The sequence below is a fragment of the Rhamphochromis sp. 'chilingali' genome (assembly GCF_963969265.1).
Source record: "Rhamphochromis sp. 'chilingali' genome assembly, chromosome: 18".
NCBI classification, from domain to species: Eukaryota; Metazoa; Chordata; class Actinopteri; order Cichliformes; family Cichlidae; genus Rhamphochromis; species Rhamphochromis sp. 'chilingali'.
The window spans coordinates 6839400-6853762 of NC_137945.1; the positions used below are offsets into that span (position 1 = coordinate 6839400).

General features: G+C 41.7%; 1 protein-coding gene across 4 annotated transcripts in view; it reads left to right on the forward strand.

Annotated features, from left to right (window-relative positions):
* The window catches only part of rnf152 (ring finger protein 152), a 58018-nt gene that overhangs the window by 12681 nt on the left and 30974 nt on the right, over positions 1–14363 (forward strand). The window contains exons 2-3 of one of the 4 annotated variants that reach the window (XR_013969505.1): positions 2619–2714; positions 6524–6614. The exons of 1 other annotated variant lie outside the window; for it this stretch is intronic. The gene's annotated coding sequence lies outside the window, so the exon portion shown is untranslated. Of the gene's footprint in view, positions 1–2618; positions 2715–3670; positions 4613–6523; positions 6615–14363 lie in introns of those variants that run through there. 2 more of the 4 variants (XR_013969506.1, XM_080864264.1) reach the window with 2 other exon arrangements.

Sequence of the window (14363 nt, forward strand, 5' to 3'; positions counted from 1 at the left end):
CCCCCCTTGTAGTTCCTGTGGCAGGTCCACCTACTCAGCCATGCTTTTTTTAATAAGTTGGTCTCCCACAGTGATTTAGCCACAGTGTCAGGCAGTAACTGAGTAAAATATTCATATCTGCTGCCCTTTCTCTGTGTACCCAGGTAGCGAGCTAGTGAGCATTTGAGATGCTTATTTGAGGAATTATGCAGCGAATGCTTCATTTATATATAATGTGGGTGGCGTTGCATGTCACAAACTTTGGTAGGCGGGGTTGCTAATCAGCTGAGAAACAGTCAAGCTGGGCTTCTTCTCACTGATTTGACAAAGGGGTCAGGCCCAAATGACCTATTACCTACTGATTATTTGGTTATAATGCATCAACTGCTGGCATTCATGTTGCAGATTAGCAGAGACATCGCACCCATGCCTTAACAGGCCTGAGCTGTAGTAAAACCCAAACCATGTCAAAACCTTTAGGTTTAAATGCTTTAGGTGATTATTGTAAATGCATTTTAATTAGACACTATTAGGGATCTGCCAAAAAGGATTCTTTGCATAATAATCAGACATCCAAGGGCTGATTCAAAATATGGTCTGTAATTCTGAACACGAGCTTCAGTTATTTTTAGGTCAATAGTGTCACTTTAGTGAAAACCATATAAAAGCAACTTCATATTCCAAAAAGACGTCTATAGTAATATGACTACTCGGTCTTGTAGTTTGATCAACTCAGCAAATATTTACTAGTTTTCCTCAGTTTCTCGGTCAAATGATAGCGATGGAGGCAGTTTCAGGCTTCACAGCGAAACTTTGCCTGCTAACGGTGACATCACCATGTGTGATGTCACTACATCCATCTTTTATGTACAGCTGGGGCCTCAAACTCTACTCCTCCCCCTTAAATTTACTTGAGTACAGTTAGGGGTTGCCACATAAGCATGCAGTCAGGTTCTATAGTCTTACTAATGACCTATTAATTTTATTCAGGTGTGTTGCAACAAGGACACATGGAAATGTTTAGGACACAGCCCTCGAGGACTGGAGTTTGAGACCTCTGGTGTACAGTATGTGGTCTCACGCAAGATTTAAAGCCAGCACACATAATATTATACCACACAGTATTTTTCTGCACTTCTTTTTATATTATTGAGGTACATACCAGCCCATGAGTTTTGTGTACCGCTGTTGAATTTTATTCAAACTAGATGTCATGCATTTCAAAGTAACAGCAGCAAAAAATGCAGAACTTCTTCTTTTTTTTTTGGTAGTTGTTTTCTCCTTTTTGCCCTTTTTACATTTAAATGCAAAGTATCCACATGTTCTTTGCAGAGCAGTCATTGTAGTGCTAAAAAAAGAGCGAAGGGCTAAAAGCAAGATACCATCGCAAGGGTTGAACTGATGTCAATAAGGTGTTAATAAATGCGTAATTAAGTTTTTAAGTGTGCAAAGCTCACTTTGCGGTGGTAATTGTTAATGGACTGAATTGAGGAGCTTTAATAAAACAAGGGTGTGTTGTGCGATTTGTGAAATGATCCAGATATGATTGATGGGCTGGACTGTAAATGGTCGATTTACGGTGAAAGACGTATGTCCTGAATGCTGGGATTTGCATGATGAGATGGCGTCGGGATTTCAATGTCTGAGGCAGATGTTGGAGGATTGATGGATGTTTTGTATTGGAGACGTATGAGGCTGTGAAGCATTGTTGAGCTGTGAAAAATCTGGAGCGCACAACTCTCCACTGTGCAGCGAGTGATGTATCGAGAGCTGGCAAGACGCCCCTGGGAGTCGTTCATTGGGCAGTTCAGGCGACGTGACTCTACGCCTCACCTTTTTGACCTTTTAATGAACTGCAACCAAAGGACTCGCGAGTTTATGCCCTGCTCGGCTCAGGTGTAACCACTGCTTGTCATGTGACCTGTTTTTCCATTTTTATTTAAAGCTTGACAGATTTCAACCATCCGTTCTCCGGTTGGGCTGAAGCCTCGGCTCGCTCGTCACGCAGCCGTGTGCTCAGCATCAGCTAGACACCTGACCCACTTTTCTTTTATTCCAACATCTGGGGCCGTCTGCCTTGATTTGACGCCTCGCGCATGCCTTCGTTATTCATTACGGGGACGTGACACAATCTGTGACAGCTGCTCTTCATGAAGGCATCATGAGAGAAGAAATATAAACAGCAGCAGCATATGGTGCCTTAAATGATGTTACAGATGCTCTAAAAAGATAAATAATAAACAAACAGAGGGTTTATTTTTTTCTCTTTATCTTTATCTCTTTGCACACACATCTTATTTGACTGGGGGGCTGAATTAGAAAGCCATAACAGAAGCTACAAATTAGGCTTCTGCAGTTGTTCTGTGTATTTTTATTTTTTTTTAAAATTTTTTTCATATTCTGTGCCAGGTTCTGGCAAACTGAGGCCCGGGAGGTGAGTTGTTAATGTTGTTGTTATCCCGGGAAATGTGCTTTATTTTTTCAGGGTGACCTCTCCTTTTGAACCTTTTGGAGCTTTTTGGGGGACGTTCTGTGGAAATGGCTGCATGCTGTTTTGTGTCTGTAGGGTAGAGGAGTCACAACGCACTCCTGCCGTGATTGAGTTTATTTTTTTTTTCCTCTTTCTTTTTTGTACGTAGGACAAAACCCCAAAAGGCATGCAGCTTGATGGTGCAAAGGGAGGAGGAAGAGAAGATTGGTGATAACGGAAAGTTTAGAAGAAGGGCACATAAAAGGTAGATGAGCAGCAGGGGCGTGCATTTGATTTTTAATTATGCTTGAGGCATCAGCCAAACTCTTTGGTCCTGGGTTCCATAGCTTTGAACCATTCCTTGTTACTAGGATACCTGGTACCATATTTTGGAAGTTACTTCAAAGTTAATGCCATGGTGACGAGCCTGCAGAGTAATAATCTGCTGTGTCTGTGAAGCTGAGAAAATATTCATACTAAACCTACAAAATATTTGACTTTAATAACCAGGTTTGAATTTAGTAAAATAAAAGTGTCTCGAGAGCTGTCATGATCAGTAGGATGGTCCGTAACAAAGGATAAGACTGATGCTGATAAACTGTGACTTCATGTGACAGCTCACCTGTCTAGCGTGAAGGAAAGTAACCTTCACAGTCTTGTTTAATGTTAGCTCCTGAGTGATTTTGCCCTCGATGTCCTCGTTCATCAGAATGCATAAATGCACGGATCTTTCTAACTTTAGAAACTCTTGTATCCTGCTGCTCTGTAAAAGCTGTAATGTTGATTTGTTGGCATGTTGTCAAGCCTGTATGCTAAATGTTTCACTCTCTTTGCAGCAAGCTTACCAATGTAAGGCTTAAGAAATGTTAATAGACAAAATGCTATAGATTAACTCAAAAATATAGAGGTGGTTGGCACAGTTTAAAAGTGATTTTTGGCATTAATTCAGATTATTTCATAAGAAAGGGTAAAATTGGGCATAATGAATACAAAGGCAACTGATGTAAGACAAAGTAGGAGACACTGTCCCTATTCCTGGAGACCTTGTGCATCGAAATCTTGCAAAACAAAAAAGTGCATATGTAAAATTACCATTGGATTTATTAAATGTGCACACTGGCCTAGGGGTGGGCAATATATCGTATCTACTAGATGTATTTGGGACTGCATGTAATTCATTGAGGGTTTTTTTTTTTTTTTTAAATCCCACATGTTGCGAAGGCATCACTACCTCCCCCCGCCTAATCGGAAAATGTTCTGCCTGCCACACGTGTTTACCAGATAAGGGGGGGGGGGGGGAAATGGCGACAACAGCCCTTTCAGACGAGCGAGGGAATGAGACTAACTGAAGAGGAGTCAGATGAGCTAGTTCCAAATAGAAACAGCACTGGATCAATAATCTGGCAGTGGTTTGGATTTCACAAGAAGAATGTTGAACAAAATGTAATAATTTTCAAGAAATGCCATAAAACTATTTTTGTTAAAGGTAAGAGTACCATGAATTTATTCTACCACCTGAAAAGTCATCCACTGCAAAATGAAGAATGCTTTAAACTCCGCTTTAAGCTCCTGCTTTAAACTTCCCACACACCAAAGAAAATGTCAAATGTTTTTATTTTGAATTATTCTATTTTGTCTCTTAAATTCTTACTTGGTGTACTTTTTGTTGCTTTAAACATTTTTTTGTTAAATGTCTAGTGTTGACCACACAAAGAGATGCACTGTGACAATATTGTAATTTGAGAAAACCCCTGTGTGCAGCTGATGGTTACAAAATGGTTAAAATAAAACATTTAAACTCATTTTGATTTATTTTTTTTTTTAATTCAAAGTAGGAAAAAATATTGAATTTTGGATTTGAATGAGGATGCCAGTGCAGTTTTGGGCATTATATGGTTGAGAATAACATTTGTTTTTGGAGGTTATTTGAACATATCATGATATATATCGTGTATTGTGGAGAAAAAAAAATACACTGGCCTATTTTGCTCTTTAACCAACAGATTTCTATAATCTGCATACACTTTTCATACCATTTATACACTGATACAACCCCATTTCCAAGCAGAGAAAGTGGTGACAGTGTTGTAAGAAAGTAGTTTGGACATCAAAGTTGATTTTAAAAAAAGACTAATAGACAACAGCAGGTATTTTACTGCCCATGAAAACAGGAGAAAAAAAATCGACAAGTCAACTAATCTCCACGAAATGGCTAAAATTGAGCTCAGCTACTAGATGAAAGATTGACTGTACAAATATTGTGTATTTTTCTGAGCCCTTTGAAACCATCAGTCACATTCTTTAATAATCAGATCAAGTTGCTAAAATGTGTTGCACTTTCTGCCGTAGGTGGCATTGCAAACACACTGTCCTAGATCAGTTTGCAGAGTGTGGCTAACGTTCTATTGCTCCACATAGACATTGTTCCAACTGAGTGTTTAAATATCAGTAAAAATCTGATTCCATCATTTTAGTACTGCAGATCCTTGCTGGTTCATGCTTCTGCTATGTTTATTTTCCAACTCGCTGTCAATTTCCTCTCACAGAAAGATGGAGGGGAGCTTGTTTCTGTTGGATATCCCTCTGTTAGTCGCCAATGGCATTATAAAAACTTAGAAGCAACAGTTTACTGGTGTAAAACATCCATTAAATATGAATATCTAGCTGACTAGTATTTAGCAATATTTAATCATCTAGTTGACTAGCAAGCTTTAAAACAAAAAGCAGCCATGTTTACATGGAAACGAGTAACCAGATCAAAAGCCTGACCAAAAAAAAAGCTTAATGTAAACACACTAGTTGGAAGATACTGACCTGATCACACTTGTTTGGAGCGAAATTTCTGTCTGATTAAGGCAGGTGGTTTATACAAATCATTAATTAGATTGGATGTAAAGACGCCTTTGTATGTTTGATGTGAAATTATTGTGGTTTTTCTGGGAAGTTAGACATTTGTATTGTACAATCACACATGTAATTTTATTGTATTGTAACTATTTGATGTGTCTTCTGGGTCTAAAAGGTTAGGGCAATCCAGAAGAGCCATAAATCTGCTTTCTTTCTAATGACTAGCAGGTGCAGCCACTGCAAAAGGTTATTTTGGTTTACAGAAATCTTGGGGAAAAATGGTCCTTGGGCTCCACTGATCCCTGGCCTCAGTAAACGCCAAAGCAACGTGATGTTCATGTTTTTAAAGCGGGATATGCTTTGCCATGTTACAGACAGGCTGTCAGCCTACGAGTGTCTAGTGTCCTTGGTTTCTCAGTCAGATCTATCAAACATGTTCAGATTGATGCTTTACAGCTGGATTTGCCAAGTGATGTGTGATATTGGGATAAAATATTTCATGATTCAAAATTTCATGTTAAAATTTGTTTTCATTGGAGGTTTTTTATTTTATTTTTTATTTTTAAATCCACCATGTATGAGTGACTGAGCTTTGCGCCAGATGATGCCAGTCAGCCTTCCCTTCCATCCTTCATCATTAGTCCACTGCTCCACATTTTGAGTCAAGTCTTTCTATGCTGCAGCTATTTAACGGTAATAAAGATGTACTGTTTTTGGATTCCCCAGTGCTCACTCTGTTCAGCTCTGCCAGCGAACCTGTCCTCGTAGCCAGATTTATATGCTTGGCAGCCATTCCTCGGATCATTGTTGGACATAAAACAAGCCATGGGTGGAGGGTTGGAGGTGGAGAGGATGTTCAAATGAATAACTTTTATTTCTTTTCTTTCATTTTCACCCAGAAAGGAGTCATTCCTGAGATTAGATGTCACACATGTGATTGGTTTTGGTATTAATAGACTAGTCTGTCATATATGCTGATATTATGTACTGCTTTTTATGCAGTCCACAACAGGAAGGGAACATTTATGAGAATTTCACACATGCTCTCCAGAAGATGACTAGCAAAGCAGTGAAAACCAGGGAGTCTGCAGCAGCATTCCTACACCGTCTTTTACTCCATCTCGCAAAAATCATCTACCTGGCCTCTAATGTGTCTTTACTGCTGCCAGGAAGCACTACAGTGACTTTAATCCCTCTTTTCCTTTTTTCCCTCTACCTGTTTTTAAGTCTGAGTCAGCGCTCAAACAGAATGACAAACTGGGCCCAGCCGCCTTCCCTTCTGCTGCATTAGACGTCTCAGTGGCTGTGGATCACGATGGTGGGTGGCGAGGCTTTGCCCAGCACCTTGCCGATGGGGAGGTTGATGGTTGCATGTGGAGCAGCATGAAATGACCCTTTTGATGCACACACTTTATAATAATAATAAAATGGATTAGATTTATATAGTGCTTTTCAAGGCACCCAAAGCGCTTTACAATGCCACTATGCCACTTTAAACACACACAAACATAGAGCTTAGTGTGGCTGTGGGTCAAGATGTTATAGTTTTCTTGTTTTATACATTTAAATATGCAGGTTTTAGTTGATTAAAAGCAAAATCCTGAAGCGTTGTTTTGATTCAAAGATTTTTGCAGATGTGTACAGAATACGTTCATTTTTATGAACATGTTAAGATCGCAATCAATTAAATAGACAAGTATGCATTTTTGGAAGTCTTTAACGTTGACTGCTTAAGGTGGTAGAAAAGGTCCTTTTAAGGGTTTTGGTGGCTATTGTAGGGCTGTGCGATATGACAAAAATCCCATATACCAATATAAGACATATACATAGCCCCTCCTTTAGGAATAAGGTCCTCGATTTGTTTTGACTGGTCTTTCTGTCTCAACAGGGTCTCAACAGGATCTTCAGCTTTATTGTGAAAGGTTTATGTGGAAAATAAATAAGCGGAGGCGGAGCCACACACTGGGTTTAACTTCATTGTTGCTAACGACAAAGCGTAAAAACAGCCGTTTGTCCGTCCGTAGTGTAGTTATTTTAAATATAAGAGAAAGGGGGAACTTTAAGAAATTAACATAGCTACTACAGTGACCGTCAAAGCGATGAAAAAATATAGCTGTAAACAGTTTATTTTGCGACACCATGAAAGAAACAAACGGTCAACGTCTTTATATCGTCATCCGATATATATATCGTTATATCGAACAGCTCTGGGCAATTGGTAAAAAAAAGAAAGAAAGTTGTTGTTGTTTTTTTTAACATATGAATGCTATGCTTGTAGGTTTTGCATGTTATTTTTTCCTCAAAGATGATTTTCTGTTTTGTAAATCTATACACTCACCAACCACCTCATTAGGTGCATCTCGCTAGTACCTTGTTGGACTTCCCTTTTGCCTTGAGTGCTGCCTTAAATCTTCACAGGATAGATTGAACAAGTTGCTGGAAACGTTCCTTGGAGGTTTTGATACATGATAGCGTCACACAGTCACGCACGATGAAGCTCTCCCATTGCACCACATTCCAAAGCTGCTCTATTGGATTGAGATCTGGTAACTGTGGAGGCCATTTGAGAACAGTGAACTCATTGTCATGTTCAAGAAACCAGTTTAAGATGATCTGCTCACAAATCACTGATTAAGTTATCTATGTTGGTGTTATTTTGAGCTTAATAAGGACACATCAGCTGGAAGTGGTATATTATTTATTTAGGTTCCCATCAAGGAAAAACTCTGCCAGCGTGAAACGACTTAATCAAAGGCTCGTTAATGAATTTCCCTGAATCTTTCTAAAGGTCATGCTGGTGATCTGCAGCTGTGTGTGGCTCACAGCAGGTTTGAAAGACAGGATGACAAGTCATTTAAAGAGCAGGAAAGAGTGGCTAAACATGATTGACCAGCTGCTTTGAAGGCAGTGGATCTATATTGTGGTCTTTTTTTGTGTACAGCTTTTAAACATTCAGACAGTGTTGCTCTTGCTGCTGTGAGAGATGCGTATCATTTGCGCTTTCTCGGAAACATCATGGTTTATTTGCTGCAAGTCTTTGATGAGCTGTAATAAATTATTTATTTATTTTTAACAGGCAAATTGAACATTGTGTTTGAAGCGCACTTCAAATCCAGATCAAATCCAACTGGAGCCCATCAGTGGCTTTTAGGTAAAAAGGAAAAAAGTACTCCTACTATGCATATATTATTTTAAAAGCCTGTTGTATTGGAAGTAAACCAAATAATGAAAGCAGGCATGTCAAACGCATCAGGTGTCTCTTCTCTTTCGGCTCCAAACCCTCATTTGTCTTTGCCTTAATGGGACAGCCGATTGTTTTCCTCCTTGTGAGCATGTTTCCACACAATTTGAATTAATTGGATTGTAAATTGATCCTACTTTGGAGCCAAAACCCTGGAAGCTGTAGCTTTGGCTGCGTACAACGGTTTAATCTGAATACTAAATGTTATTAAAAGCCTCCCCTGCTTCGCCCGTGTAGGACAGTGTGTACCTGGTAATGAGAAAAAAGCCCAGAGGGCTTATTGCATTCATTGTGCAACAGCATGGTATAATTCAGTAATTAATTGCCTTAGTGCCTGCATGTTGCCGTAATGTTTTCAAGATAAACACTATGACGTAGTTCCCATTAAATGGCTCTTTTGGCTCATGCTAACTTTGCATTTACCACCTCTGCTTGGAAGTATCCCCAGACGGTGACCTCTTATGCAGGCAGCAAAATGGCCATCCCAGGCAGCTAATATATGTATTTACTTTGGATCTGTCAGAATGGCAAATATACACAAGGAATCATGTAAAAACCAGCTTTCTAGAAAGATAGTTTTTGGAACCTTTTTGTGACAACCAATTCAGAGGCATGTGGTACCTTTTACAGAAAGGCAATGAGAGCTAAGAAACACAGATAACTTTACTTAAAAAGAAAAAAAACAACAACCATGTTAAGTTAAACTTTGTACATTTTGGCCAACCAAGTGGTTTCACAGCTGCTAATCAAACAATTATAACAAGTTATTAAGTTGGTTACGTCATACAAGTTGGCCGAGGTGGTCAGTGAGAGAATGCTCATTTGTTACAACGATAAATGAAAGCAGTTGTTTACTTGCCAATGCTAGCTTTGTTTCACACAAAGCACAGAAGGTAACTGATCTGAGAGCAGTGAAAGCAGAGCCAGCAGTGGCTTAGCTAGCATGCTAATCTCCGACAGTCTCCCGTCACAGACCAGAGGTTTATCCACACTTCACATGTGCAATCAAGCTTTTATTAATAGGAGATGGAGACAGACAAGTCCATGAGATTTTAGTAGTTCTGTAATCAAGTTTGCTTCCAGAGACAATATCCAACTGCAATCACAAGATGGCAGAGATCTAAAGGATAGATGCGATGAGGGATGAGAGAAGCTTTATGACAGAATACTGTTTGAGATGAAAGAAGATTTCTTTCACTTAATTTAGGCCTATTTATTTAGAGTCCACTGCACAAGCACTTCCTGCCTTGCTTGCTCTGATAGAATGTCAACGTTCAAATCTTTATAACACAGGTGGAGTTTGCAAAGTTAGCATAATCAGTGAAGTTATAATCGCACAATATTGAAAAATCTCGGTTGAAATAAAGTTGCAATATACTTAAAACAGAGAATTTGGTGCTTTACTTTCTTTCTTTTTATTGGTTAAATCAGCATTGTGTAAAACAGACTGTAATATATGGATGTCCACATCTCTACACCACACATCAGTTAAACATGTTTTGCAGTTTCAATGCTGCCATGTACATATCTCCTAGTTAGCTAAGCAACAGATGCATAAAATACTAGAATTGCAGCCAAAAACGGCCTCCAGTGGAATCACAGGTAGTATAAAAAGAGGGATGTTACCACTTCTTTTTTTTTTTTTCTTTTTTTTTTTTTTTTTTTAATAAATAGGACAGGGGGAATGAATGAGAGAAAGAGGGGGAGAGAAAGAAAGAAAACCAAAGGGGAGAAGAGACGGTGAGAAGGGGGGGGAAGAGAGAGAAAAAAAAAAAGAACTCCTGGGTCACCTGTATGGAGGAAAAAAAAAAAAAAACAACAAACAAAAAAAACAAACAGAGGAGACAGCAAACAACAAAGAGTAACATAATAATAGAGAAAACAAAGCACCATCACAATAAACTAGCTAGTCATAGATATCAATATTTACTAAATAATAAACGATATTGTGCAGCACGCAAGATAGACAGCGCACAGTGTGCTTTGAGGCAGCAGCCAAGAAAGCTTTAGTCCGCGTCTGTGAATACCCATGTGTGCATACCTGTGTGGATCAGCATGCTTGCATTCCAAAGGTTTCTCCATGTAATGATCTGCTAGGGAGTGTGGGGGGGCCACAGCCCCGTCCTCCAGGGTGTGAAGCGGGTATGGAGGAGATCAAAACTCCAGACATCCAGAGGCCCCCAGAACACAAGAGACCATGGAAGACCAACAGAGGGGCAGCCGCGCCACTGTCCCAGTAAGAGCTGAGGAGAGTCCCAGATGAGGGCTCGCCCAGCAGCCGCGGAGCAGAAGTCAGGGGGAGTTGCAGTGACGCGCCCGTGAGCTCCGCCGGCCCCCAGCTGTGCCTGAGTGACCGAGCCCCAGGCCGAGAGGCCGGGGGCACCCCACCTCCAAAGGGGCCCGAGCGAGCCCCAGGCCCCAGGCCCCGACAAGCGGCCGCCAAGGAGTGAGCCGGTGTGTACCCGGACGCCCACCCCCAGACACAAAGAACCACCAACACACCGACACCTGAGGGAGTCCGCCACCGGCAGGGGAAGTGGTGGTGGGTGGAGATAGGCCTCCAAACCTTGGAGGGCCTGAGGTGTCCCCAGAGAGGTGGCGTCTGATACCCAACCTGACATATAGACACAGACATACAGGCACACACAGACACAAACATCCATTCCCACCCTCATGCTCTCATATGCACTCACTCCACACTCAACCAACGTGGAGACAGACATAAAGAGACGCTGTACACACAATCACACTCCCCAAGCGTACTCTACAAACCGGGTCTAGGTACCCTTGCCCCTGGAGGGGGGAATTGCACCCAGACCCAGGTGGTGTTACCCTTTTCCCTGCGGTGGGGAGAGGCAGACCACCCCGACTCCGCAGCAGCAGGGAGGCCCCACACCCCAGACCGCAGTCGGACGGCCAACTCCTCCTACTAGCCCTCCCGCTCCAGCAGGCCGCAGAGAATGGGGGTGGGAGAAGACTCCAAACCTCCCTCCACCCGCTCATTGTAGTGTTGATGCATATGTGTTCTAAGGTGCAATTAAAACCCAGGAGGGCATGGAGCTACCTGCCAAGGAGCAGCAGGTAAGCGCATAGTCCCTCCTGCTAGCCCTCAATGACTAAGTGTATTTAAAATTGAGAGGTGGGCAACGACGTCAGGGGTGAGGTATACACCCTGATGGTGATTTGGACTCCGTGATTGTGCCCACCCCCAAGATCCTATATGTATGTGTAATGAGAGTGTGAATAATGTGAATGTCTAAGTTGTGGGATAAAATTGAGGCAGAGGCAGCCAGAAGGGGACGGGGGGGGGGTAGCTTCCTCTGCACCCTGGTGACATACCCCCACTCCAAGGCCCTTCATGTGTGGGTGGTTGTGGAGGAGCGGGAAGAGGGAGGCAGCTGGAGATGGGGAGGGAAGGAAGGGAGGGGCAGGTAACCCCTCCCTGGGGCCAGCTCCCCCGCTGACCCCAGTAGGCACTCCCACCCTCCGCGACCCGCCAGGGAAGGGGGGCCCAGGCCCATCAGACCGGGGCCCAGTGCAGTAGCGCCCCCCGGCTCCACAGAGCCCTGGACAGTCCACCCAACCCCACCACAGAGAAAACTGCATCAAGATGTTACCACTTCTTGATGAGAGGTGATTAGATAAGGAGTATATCCTGGTGACTGACACCATGGACTTGACTGACCTAGGGGTTGAGGACCATTTTCTCACAAACATCTATAGGGCCGAAGTCCTTTTACAACCACAGTTATTGGCCCCTGGTAGCTTCACTTTAAAGACCTTTATACTATCTGTGGTCGGGAGACTAGTCATTGAAAGCAGCCAAGCAACAACTCCAGTATTGAAATGGATAAGCTATTAAAAACAAACCAAAAAACAACAACTCTATAGAGTTGTCCTAAAAAGAGAAGATAAAATAAGAGAGATTTATAGTGTTTTTCACTGTATCAATCTCTGTATTTACGACGATGTTTGTGCAAGTTTTCCCATGAATTAAGGAGGACATAAGGTACAGACACACAAATATTCATACATACATATACTACAATGATGATTATGATATGACTATATGGAAGTAGAATAACTTGTCTACTAATCAGAAGGTTATTTGTTCGATCTCCCTTCAGTCTCCATGCCAATAATTCTTGGGCAAGAAATCAACCCCAAGCTGAATGTTTGTAAATGTTAGATAAAAAGAACTTAAACATAGAAAAAAAGTGCTTGGATGAATGGATGAATGTGGCATGTTGTACAAAGTTCTTTGAGTGCTCAGGTAGAGTTGAAAAGCGCTACATAACAACATGTCCACTTAACCATTATAGTAGGATGTACTGTTTTTAAAGCTAGGCAGTCACCTGAGACTATTATGAAGGTGCCACATGTTTTATATTAACATCCCTTAAAGACCTTATTATCCTTGGTGAGCAGGTTTTTCCTGTGTACACTATACATGTACTTATTAATATTCTGCTCCCAGTAGTAAGAGCTCAGTGTGATGTTTGCATTATATGAGGAGCTCATTGACCTTAATTTGCATGCATCCTTTGATTGATGGTATTTACCTGCCTTTTTATGAATGGCCTTTTTATAGCTGGTGCTCTCCATGAGAACATGGATGAAGTGTGGACTGAAAGATGAACGATTTTTCCCCCCCCTCCTTTCTGTCTTGCACTTTTCTTAAGATCACATTTAGCTGTATTTATAAAAAAAAAAAAAAACAAAAAAACAAAAAAAAAAACAATGAGAAAAAGGACTTAAATGTGTCTGGTCTGCTTTAGCTCATTTTCCATTCCCTCTAAACCTTGTGTTTGTTCACTTTTGAAAGCTCTCTTTCCAAGAGAGTGAAGTTCTTCTATCAAAAACACATTTCATTTCATTTTAAACCCCTCCCCTCACAGACACACACGTGGCATCTTATTTTGCTCCACCGGTGGCAGAATTTTAATTCTCTCCTTGCAAAACCTCTTCGCCTATTGTGCTTCACTATTCAGAGTACAGCGCTGCTTCTTCTCATCTCGCCAGCTCTGCTTACACAGCCAAAGCTCGAAGGAGCGAAAGACGCTCCCCACAATGTAGATGACAGGATAAAGGGAGAAGGAGACGGAGAATGAATGAGGAAGGGGAGCGAAAAGAATGGAGAGAGTGATAGAACGCGAAGCGAAAAGGCCAGGGAGGGAGGAGAAGCCATGTCTCCTTTGTCTTGACATTTCTCTGCGTCTCTCCTCTGGGAATGAACACCTCGATATAAATGTTCCACACATAAGCTTGAGTGGGATAGGAGGAAGAGGAGGAGGGCTTGTTTGATGTGCATTAGTTATTACAGAGTCTGCGTATAATTTGGTTTGGGGTTGATGTAATTAAAGGGTTCGGGCCTCAGCAGTTTTCCTCAGACTAATTTGTTTAGGAAGTGCTGATTCCCCCACCGGCCGCCGGTGACGATAGAGTGACTCTGCTGCAGCTGTTGCTGGTGGTCATGGCAACAGGAGGGCCCACAGGTGTCCATATTGATATCTCTGTCGAGCTAGCTGCTTCCTCAGCGGGACTGCATTCACATTCAGCACTTTGCAGCTGGTGCTGTTAATCCACACAGTGGCTGGAAAGGACATCCACCTGCTAAATTCTCTAAGAGATGAGGTGGTATTTGGAGGGCGGTACTCATTTACACCTGGGAAAAGGTTATATCCCACTAATAAAATTATATTAACTGCTTATAAAAACTAAAAAGAAATCATGCTAATTAGTGAGCCTTAAGCCAGCACTCTTGTCTGAATTGCTTTCCAGACGGTTAGCCGTGTACCTCCTGAACAAGCAGCAGCAATTAGACCT